The 20,290-nt window shown below is 36.7% G+C and overlaps 1 protein-coding gene across 4 annotated transcripts in view; it reads right to left on the minus strand.

Annotated features, from left to right (window-relative positions):
• The window catches only part of Aff2 (ALF transcription elongation factor 2), a 521,318-nt gene that overhangs the window by 345,815 nt on the left and 155,213 nt on the right, over nt 1-20,290 (minus strand). The window lies entirely within an intron of this gene.

The following is a 20,290-nucleotide window of genomic DNA, read 5'->3' on the forward strand; positions in this document are numbered from 1 at the left end:
AAAAAATGTAAGTCAATCCTACCCATGCTGCATAAAGAACAGAGAATTCTTTTGTTTATCTTTACTAACATCAAAATTAAGAAAGAACCCAGAAATTTGCTCATTAGAAGTTGTACCTGTGGTCATGCAAGAATGTAGAATTCTTCTCCCTTGTTCTTTTTTGATTATTAGATGTAATTTCACCCTCTGAAAATCCAGTCTACTTTACAGAGGATTGCTGAATTAAGGTTACATCATGTTGTCAACCACCTGGGGCCATGAATGCACATATGCCACATAATACAAAGGAAACAAATGATTAAAGTGTGGCTCTTTATGTAAAATGAAGTCTTCCCAAAGTCTTTACCCTATTTTAATTACCATGAGTGAGTTTAAGAACATTAAACCACCTTATGTAGAAGTGGACACATGCAAATATGAAATTATTTAAATCCTTGCATTCCTTTTAATTTGGCTGTTCTTGTTTTGATTTTTTTGATTATTTTGTTGTTGTTGTTGTTGTTTCACAATTGACCAGGAATCCTTTGGGAAAACTGTTTAGAAAAAAAAGGGGGTCCTAACTGAAACAATAAACAATTGACTATCATTGAAAGAGATATGAGGCAAAAGCATTGAATGAACTTGATATAAAGCTGTTTTATAAAGACTACCTATGAGAGGTTCATCGAATTTTAGACTTTTCCTCTGAAATATTGAAAGTTTCCAGACATCATTTAAGATCTAGTCTAGGACGTTGGAGGTTACAGAATGCAATGTTTCTTTATTCAGAAATTTATTTCTCTGATATGCAACATTTCAAATTAAACTCCAAATCTATGTGATTTATGTTAAAATTGAGAATCCCTAACACAAATATCTGAAACTAAAAATTCCCCCAATTATGAAAGTTTAAAGTGCTTATGTGATGCTAACAGTAAAAAAATTCCATATTGAATAGTAATGTGGCAGGTCAAAATTTAAATGAAAATATACTAAACATACTCTCTAAAATTTCCTTCACATTAAGAACATAAGATTTAAATGTAATATAAAATAAATTCTATGTTTAGATTTGGGTCTTTTCCACAAGATTTATATATAGGAACCTGAGAGGTGCAATGACAACTAGCTTAGCAAAATATGTCTACTGGTACAATAGTGGCATAGATATTACAAAAGAAAAGAAGCACTTTCTGGTTGAATTTAAATCTCAGTTCATAGGACAAAAATCTATAACTGCATAGGGCAGAAGCCCTAGAAGAGAACCTAATTCTATTATTTTGCCCCTAGGCTTTTAATCTCCATATTTCTATAGTAGTATACTTCTCAACCCTCATCAGAGAAAATTATTTTTGCAATATATGGTGAATAATCCACAACTGATAAAAATGAAGGCAATATTATATTGTAGAGTTCGCAGGCCTAAGTAAGACATCTGTATCACATACTTCCCACCCCAAGGCTCAGGGTTCATTTCAGAAGAGTGGGTAGAAAGATTCTAAGAGCCTGAGATAGTAGACACATAGAGATTATTTTCTAAATATTACAGAGTTATTGTACACGCTAACAAATAGCAACTATGACAAAATGCATGTATATATGACCCATAAGAGATCAATCCAACTAAATTCCCAGAATGGACAGGAAAGAAGCTCATAACCTCCCCTCAAAAAATCACACACACACACACACACACACACACACACACACACACACACACACAAGAAAAACTACTTACAAATAATGGCTCTGTGGGAAGGAAAAGTCAATTTTCTTAGAGATGTGGCCTCTGAGAGGCTACCCATGCTCTAATAGATTGTCCTACAGCCATGCACACTTGATGAATTTAATTTAAAAAATGAGCACATGAAATTGGGAAGGAAAATTTTGATGAGGGATAAGGAAGAAACTGTAGGGTAGGGAGTATGGGATAAATTTGACCAAAACATTGTATTTGTATATGAAATTCTAAATAAAAAAAGAACCAGGTATAGTAACAAAGGCCTTAATCACATTACTCAAAAGGCAGAGAGGCATGTGGAGTTTGTGTTGGTTTGAATAAGAGTGGCCCGTATTTGAATGCTTTGTCATCAGGGAGTGGTACTACTTGAGAAAGATTATTAGGTGTGTCCTTTTTGCAGCAAGTGTGTCACTGAGGGTGAGCTTTGAGGTTTCAAAAGTTCATGTCAGGCTCAGTGCCTTCCTCTTCCTACTGGCTGTGGAACCAGATGTACATCTCTCAGCTACTTTTCCAGTATCTTATCTGCCTATGTGTTGCCATGTTCTCCACCATGGTGATAATGGACTAAACCATTAAAATTGTAAGCAAGTCCCAATTAAATGTTTTCTTTTACAAGAGTTTCTTTAGGGAAGGAGAGTTGATCCTGAGGTAGCAAGAGTGGGAGAGCAGCCCCTGCTCCCCAAAACCTGCAAGACTTGCAAGAACAGGTCCTGCACTTTCCCAGGGTAGTACAATAGAGTCATCTCTGTTAGCTCAGGTGTGGGTGAGCCAGCCTCAAAGTTGTAAGCATGGGACAAATATCCCCATTTCTCATCTTACTTCTGGCAGCATGGGCAGAGGAATGATACCCTCCCGCCTACCCATCAATGTCTGAGGCGGGTGGGAGATCTGACTCTTTGGTCATAAGAGTGGGAGAACAATCCCTGACCCCCACCAGCTGTAAGACTCTTAAGTAGACCCTGTGACTCACCAGGGAACTAAATTAAGTTAACGCTGTGAGCACAGGTATGAGTGAGTAAGCCACAAATGTGTGAACATTAGAGAGCTATCCCCATTACCTATCCATCTGGTGGGCGGCATGGGCAAGAAAGAGCTGCTCTTCTCTCCCAGCCTCTCACAGGCCCAAGGAACACCTTGGGCAGGTAGAAGAGCTTACCCTGTGGTCATAAGAGTAGTCCTGTCCCATACCAGCTGCAACACCCAAAAAAACTAAGGATATGATTTTTCCTATCATTCACCCCATCTATGGTCTTCTGGAGCACATGAAGGGACCTGACCTGCGGACCCAAAGCTGCACTATAATCACAACATAGGGCAACAATAGGATATCCAAGAAGATCCCTAAGAAGGACCCAGCATCTATAAGGTAGTAGAAACCAGAGGCCTCAAACCAAACCAGTGACTTTTTGCAATAAACACTTGCAAGTAAAGATAAGTGGAAAGGGGGATTTATCGCATGACTACTGTATCACACTTTAGCTCCCATATCAATTTTTTAAACTTTGTTTTCCTTTTTAAAATTTTCTCTTTTTTACTTTTTTTTTCTTAAATTTTGATTTATTTGGAGTGTGCAAATGGGTGGAGAGCACATGCAAAGTTATGGGTAAATGAATGGGATCAAGATACATGATATAAAAGTCACATAGAATAAATAACTAAATGAAAAGAATTTCTTTGATCTTGGTGTCTCTTCACAGCAACAGAACACTGTTAAAGAGGATCTCTGTGAATTTGAGACAAGTTTGACCTGCATACTGAATTCTAGGCCAGCCATAAATAGATATATAGTGAGATTCTATTTCAAAATAAATAAATAAATAAAATATTTCAAAATTAGGGGATGAATCTGAAATCTGAAAGTGAAATTTAATTATATAATTATATAAATGTGCATAACATGGCTAGCAGGTAATTTACATATATTATCTCCTATATAATGTATGTGTTTCCTTCAGTATACTAATAAAACTATATTAAAACTTAATTAGATAATTGTCATACAAATTGTCATAATTAAAAAGGGGGTTAAAGAAAGATGTATGTTAATATAATAGTGAAGTTGGTGATTTTGAATATATCATAAACTCCAGTGCCTAGTAAGCTATTTCACTTATAAGTACCATAATTGTCATCTGGAAAATGAGGGTCTAGAGCAGTGCTTCTCAACCTGTTTGTTCCTATCCCCTTTGTGGGTGTCAAATGATTCTTTCACACAGATTATCTAAGACCATCATGCATATCAGATATTATGACTCATAACAGTAGCAAAATTACAGTTATGTGGTATCAATTAAAACAATTTTATGGTTGAGACTACCACAACATGAAGAATTTTATTAAAGGGTCTCAGCATTAGGAAGGTTGATAACCACTGGTCTAGAGAATCAACTACACAGTTTAATAAAAAAATGTGATGGATGCTACTACACTTAATAAACCACCCTTCGTAGGAATCTTGGGACTGTCAAACTCAACACTTGGATTGATGAGACTATCATTGGCATAAACAACCTTTATTTTTCCACTTTAAAATGGTGACAACATTTCTACAGTATTCAGGTGTACCTCCATCTTTCATAATATATATTTAGCATTTAGCTAAAGTATTGAGGATTTCCTGCATATATTATCACTGTGTGAAGAAGGAAAAGAAACCCTCAGGATTCCTACAAAATCCCAGGCTCCACATAGGGTCTTGAGTAGTCAAGACTGCTGTCATGTCCAGACTCTGAAAGCTAACCTATCTAGTCTCAGATGTCCTCTATAGTTCCAGTCTTCCCTTCAGGCTGAGGTACAAACACTACATATTAACATATATCCAGTGTCCATGTTGGAGGCTGATTTGTAATTAAGCAGGTATAGGAGCAGCTTCAGTCCTTTTACCATGGCATGGTACTGTAACCTTAATAATACAAATAGACTATATGTAATTCAAGCTCATCAGTTTATCAAAAATGTAAGAAAAATGGTGCCCGAGGTGGGGATCAGTAACAATTTCAAGCTCTATTTGGCATTGTAGAAGTAGGAGGATTTTTGCAATAGAGGACATTCATTTCTTTGTTTTACATAGAAGATGTTTTCAACACAAAAGCAAGAACCGAAGTCTCCTATTTTTGAGTAATTGTGAGCAAAATGTCAGTTGCCTAGCTATCTGTTCACTTTTTGCACCTGACAGCTCAAAATGACAAGTCCATAGATCACATTTAATTCTCCCATGAAGAGAACTGAAGTGCTTTGGTATCTTGGCTTTGCAAACTACCTTCTTTCTCCTCTGAGGGAAAGACATAATTAAAACCCTAAAGGGGGAAAAAAAAAGAAAGCGAGAAGAAAAGGAAACATTCTTTAACTTGCATGACAGCCCTTCAAGCGGCCAGCGGTAAGGGCACTTTAGGGGTTTTAGCCCTAGCTTTGATTTGTTAGAAGACTCTTGGCTGCATTTTGTATCAGTTCATTAGCTACCAAATTCCAGATGCAAATTTGAATAGCAGATTGAGCGTGCACACGGGTGTTATCTGTTGCAGGCAAAATTGCCTGGTGCATTTTTTAACACATCTAACAAAGAACAGTTAGTTCTTATATCTCTGGTGAGAAAGAATTTACTCTCCATAGAGTTCTACTGTTCTTGGACAGCAACCAAATAGGTCCACCTTTTTTTTCCTTTCAAGCTCAGCATGGTGTTGTATTGAAAGCTTCACATGGTGAAGTCTAATGAGGAAGGAACTACATGGTGATGAGGTTTTCAGTGTATAACGTCACTGATTTCTGACTGAAACCAACATTACTAATTTGAAGCACCAGCTAATTAAAACCACAGCTATGTATTTAGCCTCTTGTTATACCTACTGCAGTTTATAATTATGAGGACCTCTTCATCTACTCAATTAAATTTCTTACAATTCAGGAAGGTTGCGTTTGAACCTGTGAACCCTGCAGACACTGCAACAAAGTCTGTTTGTCCCCTGAGGATTTGATGTATCGTATCTTTATGCTTGGACTTTTTTTTTTTTTCTGTGAGGGAGCAACTGGGGAACCAACATAGAAAGCTCAAGCCAGAAATGAGTTGCTTGACGTTTTGATAGACAATCTGAGTTTATTAAGGAGTCAAAAGAAAAGTGATTCAGGACTATCAACACAAAAATCCATCTTCTCATTGAAAGGTTCAGCCCCAAAATTCAACCCATTGTCCCCCAACTCTTATTATTAGAATGTTTTTTCAATGTTTCCTCCTAGATATAATGGCATTTATCATATTAGGATGATATAAAACCCCTGACCACTGAAAGACAAATATACTCCTTGGTTAAAGACGCAAAAGCCTCTGCCTACCTCTTGTATGTTTTGGGATCCTTATATCAGCTGTGCCCATACACAGAGGTTTCTTCTATCTGATGTCATCTTACCATCCCTGCTCCACTCAGTCATACAGTAGTAGATTAAGTCCATTTATTTATGCAGGGGAAAACTAAAATGGGGAGCTCCCATAAGCTTTCATGAAGTGAGTATCATCAAGAAAGGCCTGAATTTGACTTCATACCATCTTATGTTGAAATATTTTTTTTCTCTTGTCTTCTCTTTCTCTCATATACTTTCCCAACCTTGTCCTTAAATCTGATCTCAAATGTGCCTAATTTGAATTTTGTACATTAGAGTACCCAGGTCCATTTGTGGGGCAATAAAACCCAGGGCACATGTAGACTCAATGAGATCTAGAAAGTTCAATTCCGCCCTATCCATTAGCTCACAGTGGTAGCTCACTGGGTCAACAATGCAGACTTATCTTTTAGAACAGGATGGCTAAAGCAGGAAGATACTCTAGCAATCATCTAGTTGTGTTGTCCTCATTTTACAGATGAGGAAATTTAACTAAAAAAAAAAAAGGTAATGGGCTTCATAGCAGATTCCAGGCAAAATTCAGAGTTTGGAAGTCAAATTTTCACATTTCTGAACTAGATCTCACCACCATTGGAGGTTTGACCCTCCTGTTTCCAGAATACTCAAGAATAAACATGAGTCTTATTGTTACCCATTGGTCAACTTTCCTTGGGACTGCATTGTATTAGAAACTGTCAGTATGGAAATACTTTAGAAATTTAATTTGGATTTGAGTATAAAAAACAATGTTTTGATACAAAAGGTATAGAACCAAAAGTGATTATGAAAATGGGCTACATCTGTGGGATGAGGCTGGGATGAGTTGAATTTTAATTTAAGTCTGGTTAGCTTGAATATTTCATGAACCTTAATAACCGCTGCTTACTTAATTTGACTGTTTTGCATAGATACTTGAGGAAACATTAAAAACACTAATATTTTAAAATATTTAAAATACAGTAAGTTAAAATACTGCTATATAATATGGGACTGACTGTGATCTAGCAGAGTAGCACTAAGTACCCATGTCCTAACATCTTTCATTTTCTTAGAGAAATGGGCCAGTGAATATCCTTTGGTTCCCTTTAATCTTTACTTTTTAAGGCAATATTTACAGCAATATGGTGGGAGAATCTTAGTATTACTTTATAGGACTCCTTCAGGAACATGGGAGCAAATATATACTTTACCCAAAAAACCTGTAAAGCACTCTCTCTCTCCCAATCAAGTCCCCCTCCCTCGTCAGCCCAAGAAGCAATCAGGGTTCCCTGCCCTGTGGGAAGTCCAAGGACCACCCACCTCCATCCAGGTCTAGTAAGGTGAGCATCCAAACTGCCTAGGCTCCCACGAAACCAATAGGTACAGTAGGATCAAAAACCCATTGCCATTGTTCTTGAGGTCTCAGTAGTCCTCATTGTCCACTATGTTCAGCCAGACCGGTTTCAACCCGGGCTTTTTCAGACCCAGGCCAGCTGGCCTTGGTGAGTTCCCGATAGAACATCCCCATTGTCTCAGTGTGTGGGTGCACCTCTCGTGGTCCTGAGTTCCTTGCTCGTGCTCTCTCTCCTTCTGCTCCTGATTTGGACCTTGAGATTTCAGTCCGGTGCTCCAATGTGGGTCTCTGTCTCTGTCTCCTTTCATCGCCTGATGAAGGTTAATGTTCAGGAGGATGCCTATATGTTTTTCTTTGGGATCTCCTTCTTATTTAGCTTCTCTAAGAACCCGAATTATAGGCTCAATGTCCTTTATTTATGGCTAGAAACCAAATATGAGTGACTACATCCCATGTTCCTCTTTTTGGGTCTGGCTTACCTCACTCAGGATAGTGTTTTCTATTTCCATCCATTTGCCTGCAAACTTCAAGAAGACCTTGTTTTTTACTGCTGAGTAGTACTCTAATATGTATATATTCCATACTTTCTTCATCCATTCTTCAATAGAAGGGCATCTAGGTTGTTTCCAGGTCCTGGCTATTACAAACAATGCTGCTATGAACATAGTAGAGCATATACTTTTGTTGTATGATAAGGCCTCTCTTGGGTATATTCCCAAGAGTGGTATTGCTGGGGCCATGGTAAGGTTGATCCCGAATTTCCTGAGAAACCTCCACACTGCTTTCCAGAGTGGTTGCACAAGTTTGCATTCCCACCAGCAATGGATGAGGGTACCCCTTTCTCCACAACCTCTCCAGCAAAGGCTATCATTGGTGTTTTTGATTTTCGCCATTCTGACAGGTGTAAGATGGTATCTTAAAGTTGTTTTGATTTGCATTTCCCTGATCGCTAAGGAAGTTGAGCATGCACAAAACTCAAGTCCAAGTGGATTAAAGACCTCAATATCAATCCAAACACACTGAACCTGATTGAAGAGAAAGTGGGAAGTACTCTACAACACGTGGGCACAGGAGACACTTCCTACGCATAACCCCAGCAGCACAGACACTAAGGGCCTCATTGAATAAATGGGACCTCCTGAGACTGAGAAGCTTCTGTAAAGAAAAGGACACTGTTGCTAAGACAGAAAGGCAACCCACTGACTGGGAGAAGATCTTCACCAACCCTGCAACTGACAAAGGTCTGATCTCCAAAATATATAAAGAACTCAAGAAACTAGACCGTAAAAGGCTAATCAACCCAATTATAAAATGGAGCACTGAGTTGAACAGAGATCTCTCAACAGAAGAAGTTCAAATGGCCAAAAGACACTTAAGGTCATGCTCAACTTCCTTAGCGATCAGGGAAATGTTCTGGATATTTTACCTTCATGGAATGATATATGTGGTCTTTTCTATATAGCTTCCTCCATTAAGCATAACCTTTCAAGGAATATCAGTGCTGCATTGAACAGTACTCAGTCCTTTCTGGAGTTGAATACTTTTCACTACATGTGAACTGATGGTCTTATATACTATCATAATTTTTAAGAAGGCTCAACTGACACATTTTTAATGGTTTAGTTTCCATTCTATATGCTCCCCATTAGACTTTTTTAACTTTTTAATGTCATAATATTTTATTTCCCTTCCCACAGCCCAGGAAGCACTAATATAATTCATTCATTTTTTTTAAAGAAGAGAACATGAAGTTGGTGGAAGAAAGTGGTAGTGGGGGGGGATATGGGAAGAATTGGAGAGGAGGGAATTGGGGGTGTTGGATTTGATTAAAATCTATTATATGTAGATGTGAAATACTCATGCTCTAATTAGTTTGAAAGCATAGCATTTGGTTTAGGTTTTAGATAAAATTATTTTGACTCGCCTACCAAAACCCAAACTTGCAGAGTTTACAGCCTCACAAATTACATTATAATCAATAACAAATACCAAATATTAAACTGCAATGATAGTTAAAACATCTACAAATTTTAAAAATCTAAAAGCAAGAAAACAGAAACCCAACATTCACTAAATAAACATCTTTTGTTTTTACTGGGAAGAAAGCAAGTTTCCATGAGCTCCCAGATAGTTTCTTTCATTTACTAGATCCTTGATCAATATGTCACTTAATGTTCATAATTATGCCTCTGCTTCCTCGGGTATAAAATAGGAATGATGTTTATGCTCTCTTCATTAAGTTAGTGCAAATGTTGAGCAAGATGGTGATTGAGAAAGGGTTTTGTGCACAAAACCGTTTTTTTTTTTTGTGATGGTTGATCACAGTTAATAAACAGCACTAACATGGTCTAGGTTTACCATACAACATTTCACTACAGATTTCTTTGTAATGACATCTGAGTAATTGGTAAGATGTGAATAACAATGTTTATTTAAAAATAGAAAACTTGAGGTGAGAATGTTGTCTTTATACTACCTCTATATTCAAATGTGATCAAATATCAGCACCAAATGATAATTAAATTAACTGAATTCACAATTTATCAATCTGAATTTTCACATAATAAAAATATTAGTTAATGTTTTCCTATATCTTGGTTCTCTTGCTTGACTTCCCATAGAAATACCCCATGAGTAGTGTTTTTAAGCTTTCATACAAAGGTCACACATTAGATCAATTAGATAACATTTTTCACGGTGAGTCTCAAGCAATTCACATGCAACAACTTCTGGTACTTCCCCAGGAGATAATAAGTGATAAATAAATGTGTTTATTCAACTCATTTATATGTTCTTATATCTGATGGACTGGACCTGAAACAACCATTTATTTCTGTATTACAAGAAAGCAAATCAAAGTCAGGCACCTTTGGGAAGCTAAAGGATTCTGTTATGCAGAAATCTATATTGCTGATTGGATAAATGCCTTCAAGGCAAAAGCAGTTATTACAAGAATAGACTTGTTACACAGAATAACAACAATAACAAGACCTGAATCCAGAAGCCACAGTCTGAACCAAAAGTTGTTCATCTTTCTTATAGAAAAGAAGAACACTTGCCTAGGCACAGGAATATACTTAAGTTTTGGTCACATTTCAAGCACAACACAGTACAATTGATCTAGCGTTATGTCTTAATCATGAATTCTATACAAAATATCTTGGCTTATAAAAGGGCTCTTAGAATATGAATGGTATAGATTCTTATTTGAAAAGAAAGCATAGATGAACACTCAAGTGTATACTGATCACCAACCAGTTCCATAGTAGTCCAATAAAATGCAATTTTAATTTTAAACTTAATTTTTAATTTTTTTACTGTTTTCATTGTGCTATATATTTTTTCTCTGCTTCCTCCCCTTCCTTCTCAGTCCCCCTTAACCTTCTCCCATGATACTCATGATCCCAGTTCACTCAGAAGATCTTGTCTTTTTCTACTTCCCATGTATATTAGATCCATGTATCTCTTGGGGTCCTCTTTGTCTAAGTTCTCTGGGATTGTGAATTTTAAAACTCCATTATTTAAAGATTTCATTTTAAGAGAAATGTCATTTTTCTATAGAATGACCATGACTGTAACATTCAGCGGTTCCCACCTGTTTATAATAGTATTCACCATATCAACAACGTTTTTAAAAAGATTTTATTTATTGTGTATACAATATTCTGTCTGAATGTACACCTGCAGGCCAGAAGAGGGCACCAGATCTCATTACAGATGGTTGTGAGCCACCATGTGGTTGCTGGGAATTGAACTCAGGACCTTTGGAAGAGCAAGCAGTGCTCTTAATCACTGAGCCATCTCTCCAGCCCCTATCAACAACTTTTTAGAGACAAGTTAAAATATATTTGGAAGGTATTTTTTTCAAAGAAACAAACCGCCTTCTCTGTCCACATAATAACTATTGGCTAAATGGTAGAGCCCTATTATCAAACATTCTTTGATTGGGGGTGTTCTTACATGATATTTTTTTTTTGTCTTCCCTTGCAGGCAAATTAGAATGTGTGCCTTACATGTTTCATACTTTCTGACAATTCCTCAATACTTACTCAAATCTTGCATCCTCCCCTTCCATATACACACAGCCCTCTGTAAGAGGCCTACATTACACAATAGAAATTGAAGAATCTATTAAGTTTCCTTTTGCCTGTATGATTCCTGCTTTTGTAGAAAATTGATTAAAACTCGCATTAGTTCCACTGTACTCTATAAATTGAGACTTTACTATAACACCAATGGTTTACTGACCAATGGAAAGCAAAGCCTTCCTCTCAACATGACCATACCATGCGTACTACAGGCAACTGTTTGGCACAGGAATTTACCAAAATACTTCTCAACAGCAGTGGGAGCTTTTAGATACTATATACCAGCTACAGAAACAAATAGTGAGAGACTACAGTGAACACAAATTGATATATTTGTATGTTTAAACAAGTTCAACATTTAAACTTATTATCTTGTTTCCCTATATTTTTCTGTCTTGTACATGTGCTCTTTAGAGTGACCTTGAACTTACCTCATTCATACATCTCTTTAAATGAATCAGAGGCAATGGTGGTACTGTGCTCTAAAGAGTGACTAGATCTAAATCTTGATTTATTTTTAAGTGTGTGTGCCTGTGGATACACCTTCTAATAAAAAGATGGTTTCCTGGATCCTGGGGAGATGAATCATAGAAGAGGAAGTGAGAGGCTTTCAACACCTGTGGTGGCAATTAAGTACTTTGTGGTTTATTTGAATTCTGGCTTGAGGCAGAATTCAGTTCATTCATTCTATGGTGCAGTTAGATCAGGAGTCTATGTTGTTTCTGTCCTTAAGGCTTGCCTTGTATTGGTCCCATTCAATGACCTTTCTCAACCTTACTTCCCTGGTTATGTAGACATAGTACTCTGCCTGGTGTCCTCAATATGTTTGGTCTTTTTTACTTCTATTATCCCAGTGTGTTCTGTCTTTGTCACTTTTCTTGAGCCCATAACATTGGCATCTGCACCCTACATACTCCAAATCACTCTCTTTTGTCTTTAAAATATTTACCTGAATTATTTTCTTCTTATACTCATTAAATGTTGGGAATGCTTTCAAAGTTAAAAATTTTAATATAAACTTCAGGCTACTCATAAATGACACTTTAAAAAGGTGTTTTATTTTCAGTTAACTATAAGTAAGGCAATTTCAATAACTACCTAATTTAAAACAATATTTTCTCAAAAATAGCATTCTTAATTACTTTTAAACTAAGGAAATTAATGCCCTTAAGGAGCAGTTTATAACTGACAATTTTAATCTGACTCTGTTTTTATGTTTCACCAAACTCTTTGATCCATGGGTACTCACAAACTTACCCAAGCAAATTCTACCCCCTGCAGGCCTAATCTTTGGCCTCTGTCTCTTTCTTTGGGGCACCCCCAAAAGAGTGTTGCCTTAAGTATGATACTAGGACAACAGGCAAATATCTAGGCATAACAAGTCTGCTTTGCTCTCTGCAACTTGTGACCCCACATTTGTTTTCACCTGTGGACATATAGGTATGCCCTTCCCCTCTTGGTCTGAGAAGACGACTAACTAAAACCAGAAGAGTCTCCAAGGGAGTTGAATTGTAATGGTCGAAAATTCACATGTTCTGACCCTCAGCACCTCTGAAATCACCTTATTTGAAAACAAGATGTTTAAAATGTTAATTAGTTAAGAGGATGTCATACTGGAACAGTGAGGGTTCATAAGCTTATACGATTATCATCCTTATAAAATGTCAAAACATCTGGGCAAGTGCCTGTAATCTCAAGTCTGCAGAGGTAGAAGCAGGAAGATAAGTTCAAGGCCCTCATTGGTTGCTTAGTAAGTTTAAGGTCAGATTGAACTACATTAGAATCTGTCTCAAAAACAAACAAGTGAAAAATAAATATGGTAAAATGCAAAATGTTACTGTAGAGACATAGAAGTCCATGTGAAAATGAAGCTGGAAATTGGGTGATGCTTCTACAAGTCAATGAAGATTAAAGATGGACAACAAATTATTATAAACTTGAAAGGAACAGATCTTTACAACCAACAATGGGAAACAAACCAACTTGCCAATGCCTTGATTTTAGACTTCCAGCCTCCATAGCTGGAAGATAACAAATGAGCACTGTTTAAATATCCATAGTTGTGGTGCTTTGTAATGACCACCCCGTGAAATGAATACATCAGAAGACACCCTGAAAACTTTTAAAAGCCAGTTTACAATGTAACAAGTGGACTGACTAGCTAGGTGTAATGATCTAGCTTTAGGGCTTGTCCTTTGTATCTCATGCTATTCGATCTCTGCCCCCTGATTAAGCATGATTTTCCTCTGGGCTTCCAACTCCAATCTCTCACTCATGCTCTGACTGAGAGAACTCATAGGTATCAAAAAAAAAAAAAAACCCTGTTGCTAGCGAGGAATATTGTATTTCTACTTACCATTTATCTGGAAAAATGCTATGATCAGTGTGCAACCTTAAATACATATTTTTGACTGAATGAACAAATGACAGGCATATTTTTTTGTCCAAGTTCAATGATATACGTTGGCACATATCCACTCATATATTAGAGTCTAATCAACAAACATTTACTGGATGAATATATCATGCAAGGTACCATGTTAGGTCCTCAGAAAAAATAAAACAAAAGTTTTCAAGAAATTTACAGTTGAGAAGGCAGTAAAGTTTATTCCATTAAGATCAATGAAAGGTAATATGGGAATAAAGCCATGGAAAGAGTTTCCCATTTACTTAGGATAAGAAGAGACATCAGAAAGCTGTTAGGCAGCCAGGTCTTGAGCAGTGTGAAAGGTCACATGCTTTACATGACTAATGCAAAAGCACATGAATCAAATGACACCAAAAAAGATCTCCTGAGACAAATGTGGAAGAAGAAAAAAGAGTTTATAGGCACAGCTAGGATTAGTCCCACTGATTGTTTATCAGCTGTTTGTTGGCAATGATCTAAAATCTTCACAAGGAAGTAAGTTTAAGTTTCTGTTCTTTGGGGAATTTGAAAAATAAGAATTTGATCTTTGTAAATGCTTGTCTTCAATGATATAACTCTAGCTTCACTTGAGATGAAAGGAATAACTTTACAAAAAGAAATGGACAATGAAGGAAAACTTGCAAATTTTGAACTCATAAAGAATAGAAATGATATCCAAGGGGAAGCATTTGCTCTTTTCTGTATTATAGCACACTGTCTCAATATGGTCAGTTATCAGTCTCAGTTGTTCAAAACTGATATGAAATAAAGCACTTGTGTGATTATGCTTCATTGATGCCAGCTAGGGGAACATGAAAATCTCTATAAAGGTGGATAATTTATGTGGGAATCAGAGCTCAATCACTCTGTAATATAAATGGCCCCACTGAAAGTATGCTTGTTGAACAGTCACATTAAAAGCCAAAAGGAGGGAGGGAGGGAAGGATGAAGAAGACACAAGGCTTATTTATTAAAAATAAAAATCATGGACAATTTGTGCATTTTTCTTAACCATAAGATTTTGTCAGAAATGCTTTCAAGTAAGTTATGACCAGTATATTGCAATAGTTTCCTTCTAGTCTGATGAATTGTTTCTGTTTCACTGGAATGTATGGAGGATCTTCTTAGGTATTTAAAACACAAATTAAAACAACATGATCATTTTAGAAACATGACACATGAAAAGATACCAGTGACAGTGATCTGGTTGACAATGTTTCCCCCACTAAATAGGTTTCCCGGTTACATAACATCTTTCTGTCACTTTGCATTTGCCTTCTGAATAGCACTGAATAAATGTGGACACTGTCTTATAATTTAATAAATTAATACTTTATATTTTAAATCAAAATAATTTGCTTACATCACTGAAGAACTAGAATTTTCTATTTATGTCAACATTACAATCATTCTCATTAGTACTACTTCAGGTCTTATGACAGTGTTTGGTGGAAGATTTTTCTTCCCCTCTCCTTTAGTAACTGAAAAATGGAAAAAGCTTCTATGCCATCACTTTCACAGTAATTTAAATAACTATCGTTCCCATCAGTTAATTTGAAAACATATGCATCCTGCCATCCTCGCTCCTCCTCTTTTTACTTTCTTTTTGGCTTCTTGATTTAATATTAGAACCAGGTTTATCTTGTGTCTCTATCATGGTTCTCGTAAACTTCTTACCTCAGTGCATAACCCACTCTCGAGCCTTAGCATCTCACATATGCACAATCCTTACACTCTTTGTAAGAATGGGATAACACAAGAACAATGGTGTTGGTGCCAATGTGCTCTGTCTGGAAGTTTACCTGAGGCCATCAATTCAACATTGCACTCAAGTATTGTGTAGACTGTTTCCTCTTTAGCTGGGCTGCAATTTTCTCACCTTAAGTACTATGTCTAAACCTGCCCCACTAGCAGCAAGTACTGAAGTGGAAAGGGAAGCAGAGAGGATTGGGGGTTGATTGATGATCATTATATCTTATCTTTAATGGCCTATATTTTTAAATAGGTTGCCTTGATCAAATATTATCAATTCTACAAGAACATATATGAGTGTATGAGTAAGGGATATACCAGCACTTTAAATTTTGTTTCTTTTTTGAGAAACAGTAGATCTCTTACTTTTTTATTGTGTTTACACCTCATCCTTAATTAGTCAGATGTGATTTTTGTGAGACTTATGGTGACACTAAAAAAAATAGGAAGATAGCTACTCTGCCCTTTTTACAGATGAAGACCTGAGATGCAGAGGGGCTAGCTTCTTACAACTCTGTAGGACTCTGGTGATGAGGTGAAACAGTAAAGCATGAAGACAAAGTTTCTCAGCTTTCTCGCAGTAATCTTTACAATGCAACATTTTATTCTAATTGCAAAAAAATCATAGTTTATTCATTCAGAACATGGAGGGGAAGGGTTCTTACCTAACTGTTAGAGTAAAGGCTCTTCATTTCAAGGGTTCAGGCAAATGGTTTTTGCAACTCACTACCATTAAATGTCTAGCATAAAGGTCACAATTTCCCTTTTATTGTAGGTGATGGACTGGAGGACTTTATGTGATGTAAAGACCCCAGAGAGTTAAAGATTATGTGACCGTGAGTAAGGCTTAAACTCAGTGTTTACTTCTATTCTCAAAACATTAAAAATAATACCTTCTCCAAAGAACAACAAAATAAAGGAGGTGAAAGTTAATAATAAATAAACCATCAAAATGGCATTGCCTAGCCAACTTAAAAATGTGACCATTTGGGAGTCTGAATTGAAATGTACTGTAAGCATAAATTACCTTTTGTTGTCAACAACAGATTATGTAAAAATAGCTAAAGGTTAATAATTTTATATATGACTTCATGTGATGATGTTTTTTTTTCAGATATTGCTTAAGCAAAGATACAAATTCTATTTTAAAGTTTTTTTTAAATATTGCTAGTAAAACATTTAAATTTACATATTGGCTTGTATCTCTTAGCTCTCATTGTATTATACTCAATAGAGCTGATTTAAAAGGACAGATTTTCCAAGTCTACTTAAGCAATCAGCTAAAGCTTATATGACACTGTTTCAGTGTTCTACTTCTAAGCAGAAAAAACATCTTTGTGCCTCCAGATTCACTGTAATGGTGTGTGGTCCTCTTTTATTAGCTGCTATTTTCTCTTCTCTGTTCCCTTAACCCCATTTTTACTTGGACCTTGGATGCATGTGCCAGTGTTTATTTTCATGACTACTGCATATTCTGATTGTTTCATAGCATTGTTGATCTTAATAATAAGTAGGGTGTTGTGTTCTGTTTGTGTAATATGTTAATATATTTGTAACCAAATGCCCCATATGGAGGCACCACACTGTATGTTATGAGCATATTAATGCTAAGACTCAATTGAGTGTTGGTGCATAGAAAACTAGTAAAACAAAACAGACTAAGCAGTTGCTAAACATCACAGTCCCTAACTTTTTTATATTACACCTCACATTTTGGTGATTTGGATGTGTCTGATGTAGTGAATATTCTCTGAAATAGCCTAAGATCCTAAGCACAAGTTCAGGCTTGATACACTGTATTTAATGAATGCCATTTATGACAACCCTCTCTAACTGTTAACTTCATGTATTTGTGAAGTGGTTTCTTTTATTTGTTTTTCTGTTTCTTGGTTTATTTTTACTTTTAAACCCAAGACACTTACAGGAACTGGGAATAATTTTGATTCACAAAAGCCACTGGTAGGTTTTCTTTTTTTTTTTTTTTGTATACCTTTTCCACATACATTTCACACATTACTTTCAAAACTTCTTAGTTTACTGATATTTTCTTGAAAACGTGCCAGCCAATCTGTAGCAAAATGAAACTGTGCCTTTTAATATAAAGATGTAGGCATAGCTCAGCCCCTTACAGGGCGTGTTCACCTCCGGCTAATGTTTACATATAAATCTGGCGAGCCTGAGCCCCGCTGCTCTCTTTTTTTGTATCTCCTGCTCATCACTGGATCCCTGGTGTTGTAAGCTATCCCTTCATTAAAATTTGCTGTTTCATATTAAACTAGCCTGGTTATTACGCCGCCTACAATTTGGCGCCCAACGTGGGGCATTTTTGCCCCTGCCCCTGCACCGCTGAGGGCGCAAGCTCAATCTATCCCAGCCTTTGCGAGCAAGTCAGCTGAGCATAGCCTACTAGCTTTCACAGCGTGCTCCCGGCTCGTTTTCCCTTCCCCTACTCCCATCCAGCTGCACGGTCATCGGCTACCCACAGTACAGTTACAGCTCAGCAGATCGCTGAACCCACTTGGCCCTGCCTGCCATACTAAACAGAACAGCAGCCACAGGAGTCCATGTGGCCCCGCCCTGCCCGCCAGAATTGCTCGGATCTAGCAAGTGGTGCAAGCGCCTCTGTATTCAGCCAGCCCCCCAGCACCTAGCAGTAAACAGTGTGATCAGTACACAATGCCACTCTGCGCACGAGACTGCTCTGTGTCCCCTTCCATGGGTGGCTAAGTCCTGCCTTGGCTCTGCCCTGTTTCCTGGCCCTCCCCCCTGCTGCTTACAATTAACTTTCAGTTTTGGGTTTTGAGTAGACTTTTCAGACTGGCTTTGACATCGGCCACGTGGACTCAGGTGCATTTTGCCACCACTGGCAGGAAACGGTCATTACAGGTAAAAAAAATTTCCTTTATAAATAAAAATAAATAAAGATTTGATTGAAAATGTCTGAAAACGTTACCATTCAAGACTTTAACAGCCATTTTAATTGTACCATGTGGGAGATTTTACAAGAGATGTCTGTCACCCCACATCTATGGATATTTCTGGGATTCGTAGTTTTCCTTGGTACTATATGGTTGGATAATAGAAATATGATAAAGTCTTTACAAGACAAATCCAGGATTCTTAAGGCAGAGGTTGAATGATTAAAAACAATTGAGAATGATAACAATCTTCTCAAGAATCAGTTTGAAGTTCTCCAGGAAGAGAACCAATCTTTGTTTAACATGACTTGATCAACTGAGCAAAATTTAGAAAAGGTACAGGCTGATTTTAAGGAGAAATTCATGACTATGGAAGAGGGAACAGCTGATTTGGATCATAAGCTTCAGACCCTTTCTGTAGGAACTGAAACATTAACAGCTGATATTAAGGAGAAATTCATTACTCTGAAGAGCTGATTTGGATCATAAGCTTCAGTCCCTTTCTGTAGGAACTAAAATATTAACTGAGAGAATCAAAACTGCTGAATGTGACAATCGGATTTTTTCTAAAGCGTATGACAGGTTGTCAGAAAAATTGTCAATTCAAGAAGGCACAGTTTATGCCATAAAAATTATGTCCAAAGATGAGATGTTATCTCTAATGGACAAACTTCATACTTTAAAATCCTCAATAAAGGCTTAAAAAAAAGGGGGGATTAACTGGTTTGATGGGATGATTGGTTTTTGTGAATTACTGTTTTTACAAAATTGTATCGTACTCTTTCTTGTATATTGATATATTGAATATTAAATGTGAATGTTCCTACCTCTATTTTTGTATAAGAGTATGCTTATAACTTTGTCTATATTGTATTGATACATCTACCATATCACAATGTACATATCTACCTCTGATACTATTTATATAATAACATTGTTTACATTTGATATGTAATGATATTGTTTACAGTTGAAGATCATTGTCTTCATAATTGCACAGTTGTTTATTCTCTTAGTCTTCAAGTTAGATAGGTATTAAGAATTAATCAGGTCTTTTAGATACATAGAGATTATATTTAGTATAGATAGTATAATCTTCAACCTCTTCGAAGAGCTGTAGAAATTGGCCTTTAATCTAACCTAAAATTCTGTGCCAACGAGACACAATTATTCCTGGCAATGACACTCTACTCCCGAGAGAACGTTGAGCACCAAAGACACTCCACTGGGAGCTTGTCTTTTTGGCAGAACTGGCCTTTGGGTTAAGAAAAGCCCATTCCTCAACTACTGACAAAGATACAAAATATCCATAAGTGGATGAAACAGGATTGTTTTATCTTGCCAAGACAGGGTAGGATAGTTCTAAGAAAGTTCCTTGCCTTTAATAATGGTATGTCAGTTATGTTAGGCCTTAGCCAAAGTTGATTGACTCAACATTGTAAACGAGACTTTGGGTGATTGCCCAGTAGTCAGTTGTCTCCGTCATTTGTTGCACATTTTGGATATTTCTCGTTTGTTAAGTAATATTACTTCCCTTTTCAGATCTTTGATGGAGTTAAAGATTAGATAGTTGTAGTTACTCTCTACATTATTTAGACTCTTTGAAATAGAATGTTTAGTATATTTATTATTTGTTCCTATTGTATATAGTTATATTTGGTTTGGCTCTGTCTTATTTAGACAAAAAGGAGAGATGTAGGG

The sequence above is a fragment of the Alexandromys fortis genome, unplaced genomic scaffold, assembly GCF_014885135.2.
Source record: "Alexandromys fortis isolate MF-2015 unplaced genomic scaffold, M_Fortis_MF-2015_v1.1 scaffold_275, whole genome shotgun sequence".
Taxonomy (NCBI): domain Eukaryota; kingdom Metazoa; phylum Chordata; class Mammalia; order Rodentia; family Cricetidae; genus Alexandromys; species Alexandromys fortis.